The sequence below is a fragment of the Triticum dicoccoides genome, chromosome 3B, assembly GCF_002162155.2.
Source record: "Triticum dicoccoides isolate Atlit2015 ecotype Zavitan chromosome 3B, WEW_v2.0, whole genome shotgun sequence".
In the NCBI taxonomy this organism is placed as follows: domain Eukaryota; kingdom Viridiplantae; phylum Streptophyta; class Magnoliopsida; order Poales; family Poaceae; genus Triticum; species Triticum dicoccoides.
In genome coordinates, this window is record NC_041385.1 from 822,752,220 (window position 1) to 822,756,827 (window position 4,608).

A 4,608-nucleotide genomic window follows, 5' to 3' on the forward strand; every position below is an offset into this window, starting at 1 on the left:
CAGGTAATTTCAATCATTATTAACTATTAGTTCCTGATATGAACTATTTAATAACTCCTTTATTAATTTTCTTTGCTGGCGGGCAGGGCATGGGCAAAGTTTATCAAGGTAACTCCAGGCAGTGGCCAAAAAAGTTGTTTTGGCATCGACCTGAGGTAAGTAATTAAGTAGTACTAGCTAGCTACCATCTCTTTAATTCTTGTTTCAATATCATTAATTAATTATCATGCTTGATTAATCATTATCTGATTCAATTCCATTCTCGTAAAGGCCCTGAGGCAGGCGTCGGGGAATAATCTGTGTGCATTCTACGTTTGCGAGAACATTCGTATGATGACGTGCGAAAGGAGCAGATCTGATAGACAGGACTGGGTACGTTTTTGTCAGAACACTATTCACACCATTATCGATATCTAGTCATAAAACTAACACATATGCATATTGATCTCCTTCTTAACAGTTCAGATCGGTGCGGGATAAGCTCCTACCATCGGACCGCATACAAGCACTTCAAGAGGAAATAGCCGGATTTTTGCTCGACCAGGTCATAGATCCGAAAGGAGAATACTATTAGCCGCTACCGCCCCCATGAACCACTTGTCATCATGCTCCGAAGGCACCAAGGCAACATGTAGGAGAAATTGTATATGTATATACATGTGTATGTGTGAATAGTTAATGGTGTTGGCTGTGAGACATTCGATGATATTATATATATATATATATATATATATATATATATATATATATATATATATATATATATATATATATATATGCGGTTCTACGTACGAGAAAATCTATTTAATATGTATGCATAACCTGTACAATTTGTAGTATCGTGAAATACCAGCAAACAAAAAAGAATTAAATGGAAAATAAAGCGAAATTGAAAACACAAAATTAAAGCAAAAATTAAAAAAAAACAAACATTTAGTATCGGTTGGTCTTACCAACCGGTACTAATGTCCTACACGCACACGGGCCTGGCTCGTGCCACGTGTGTGCACTTTAGCGCCGGTTCGTGACGAACCGGTACTAAAGGGGGGGCTTTAGTCCCCACTCTTTAGTGCCGGTTCGCCAACCGGCACTAAAGGCCGTCACGAACCAGCACTAAAGCCCGGTTCTGCACTAGTGGTTAGATCGTTGACAGTGGCTACAAAGTGGGTGGTGGGTGGGCTTTGAATTTCTTCGTCGTCCGCATCCCACCCGTCCTGTCCGCAGTCCGGCCAGGGCTCTCCTGATAACGAGAGATACTTTAGTGAGTTAAGGATGTCGCCAAAAGGCGAGTGCTGAAAGATGTCCGTAGTGGTGAACTCCATGATCGGCGCCCAATCGGATTCGATTGGTAGAGGCGCGGAAGGTTCGGAGTCCGGTGAGGACTCCGGCACCTTGGAGTCACGAGCTTCACAAGGGACAGGGTCGGTATTCGGCTCCATCACCGTAGAGGTAGCAGCCCCCCAGGCGGTGTCTAGGCACCCATCCTCGATCGGCGCAGTCGGCTCCGAGTTAAGGGTCGGAGCGGACTCTTGTGTGGCCTCCAGGTCACTGTCCGGCGGCAGAGCTAGGTCATACCCATCATGACAGTGCGGTGCGCTCGGCTGTGGCTCGAATCCATCGAAGATCAAGTCTCCGGGGATGTCGGTTGTGAAGTTCAAACTTCCAAATCTGACCTGATGACCAGGGGCGTAGCTTTCGATCTGCTCCAGATGGCCGAGCGAATTGGCACGCAGTGCAAAGCCGCCGAATACAAAGATCTGTCCAGGGAGAAAAGTCTCACCCTGGACCGCGTTGTTGTTGATGATCGAAGGATCCATCGGGCCTATGAGCGACGACATAGAGGAACTCTCAATGAAAGCACCAATGTCGGTGTCAAAACCGGCGGATCTCGGGTAGGCGGTCCCGAACTGTGCGTCTAGGCGGATGGTAACAGGAGACAAGGGACACAATGTTTTTACCCAGGTTCGGGCCCTCTCGATGGAGGTAAAACCCTACTCCTGCTTGATTGATATTGATGATATGGGTAGTACAAGAGTGGATCTACCACGAGATCAAGGAGGCTAAACCCTAGAAGCTAGCCTATGGTATGATTGTTGTTCGTCCTATGGACTAAAACCCTCCGGTTGATATAGACATCGGAGAGGGCTAGGGTTACACAGAGTTGGTTACAATGGTAGGAGATCTACATATCCGTATCGCCAAGCTTGCCTTCCACGCCAAGGAAAGTCCCATCCGGACACGGGACGAAGTCTTCAATCTTGTATCAGTCTTGGAGTCCGGCCAATGATGATAGTTCGGCTATCCGGACACCCCCTAGTCCAGGACTCCCTCAACGGGTAACAAGCAATGAAAGTAAGTAAAGTGCACCAAGGTGGCCCAATCCTTTTTGTAGCAAAGTACAAGCCTGGACAATTTCTTATAATGAGAAAAGCGCTCCCGAGGACACATGGGAATTATCGTCAAGCTAGTTTTCATCACGCTCATATGATTCGCGTTCGGCACTTTGATAATTTGATATGTGGGTGGACCGGTCCTTGCGTACTGTCCTTTCTTGGACAAGCATGCCACTTATGATTAACCCCTACTGCATGCATCCGCAACCACAAAAGTAGTAAGGTAAACCTCACCATAGCATGAAACTAGTGGATCCAAATCAGCCATTACGAAGCAACGCATAAACTAGGGTTTAAGCTTCTGTCACTCTAGCAACCCATCATCTACTTATTACTTCCCAATGCCTTCCTCTAGGCCCAAATAATGGTGAAGTGTCATGTAGTCGACGTTCACATAACACCACTAGAGGAGATACAACATACATCTCATCAAAATATCAAACGAATACCAAATTCACATGACTACTAATAGCAAGACTTCACCCATGTCCTCAAGAACAAACGTAACTACTCACAAAGCATATTCATGTTCATAATCAGAGGAGTATTAATATGCATTAAGGATTTGAACATATGATCTTCCACCAAGTAAACCAATTAGCATCAACTACAAGGAGTAATCAACACTACTAGCAACACACAGGTACCAATTTGTGGTTTTGATACAAGATTGGATACAAGAGATGAACTAGGGTTTTGAGAGGAGATGGTGCTGGTGAAGATGTTGATGGAGATTGACCCCCTCCCGATGAGAGGATCATTGATGATGATGATGGTGATGATTTCCCCCTCCCGGAGGGATGCTTACCCGGCAGAACACCTCCGCCGGAGCCCTAGATTGGTTCCACCAAGGTTCCGCCTCGTGGCGGTGGAGTTTCGTCCCATGAGCTTGCTTATTATTTTTTTCCAGGGTAAAAGCCTTCATATAGCAGAAGATGGGCACCGGAGGGCCACCAGGGGGCCTAGGAGACAGGGGGCGCGCCCCCACCCTCCTGGCCAGGGTGTGGGCCCCCTCTAGTGTTTTCTTCGCTCAATAATTCTTATTAATTCCAAAAGTGACTTCGGTGGAGTTTCATGATTTTTGGAGCTGTGCAGAATAGGTTTCCAATATTTGCTCCTTTTCCAGCCAGAATTCCAGCTGCCGGCATTCCCCCTCTTCATGGTAAACCTTGTAAAATAAGAGAGAATAGCCATAAGTATTGATACATAACGTGTAATAATAGCCCATAATGCAATAAATATTGATATAAAAGCATGATGCAAAATGGACGTATTAGTGATAAGCTCTACGTTCACATACAGTAGGTGCAAACCAGTTTTGCACATGCAGAATACTCGGGTTAAACTTGACGATCCTAGCATATGCAGATATGGCCTCGGAACACTGGAGACCGAAAGGTCGAGCGTGAATCATATAGTAGATATGACCAACATAGAGATGTTCACCCTTGAAAACTACTCCATCTCATGTGATGATTGGACATGGTTTAGTTGATATGGATCACTTGATCATTTAGATGACTAGAGGGATGTCTATCTAAGTGGGAGTTCTTAAGTAATATGATTAATTGAACTTTAATTTATCATGAACTTAGTCCTAATAGTCTTTTGCAAATTATGTTGTAGATCAATAGCTTGCGTTTTTCTTTCCCTATGTTTTTTATATGTTCCTACAGAAAACTAAGTTGAAATACAATAGTAGCAATGATGCGGACTGGGTCCATAATCTGAGGTTTATCCTCATTGCTGCATAGAAGAATTATGTCCTTGATGCATCGCTAGGTGACAGACCTATTGCAGGAGCAGATGCAGACATTATCAACGTTTGGCTAGCTCAATATGATGACTACTTGATAGTTTAGTTCACCATGCTTTTCATCTTAGAACCGGGACTTCAAAAACATTTTGAACGCCACGGAGCATATGATATGTTCGAAGAGCTGAAATTTGTATTGCAGACTCATGCCCGTGTCAAGAGGTATGAGACCTCTGACAAATACTTCGCCTAAAAGATGGAGGAGAATTGCTCATCTAGTGATCATGTGCTCAGAATGTCTAGATACTAAAATCGCTTGAATCAAGTGGGAGTTAATCTTCCAGATAAGATAGTGATTGACAGAGTTCTCTAGTCACCATCACTAAGTTACTGGAACTTTGTGATGAACTATAGTATGCAAGGGATGACGAAAACAATTCCCGAGCTCTTCGTGATGCT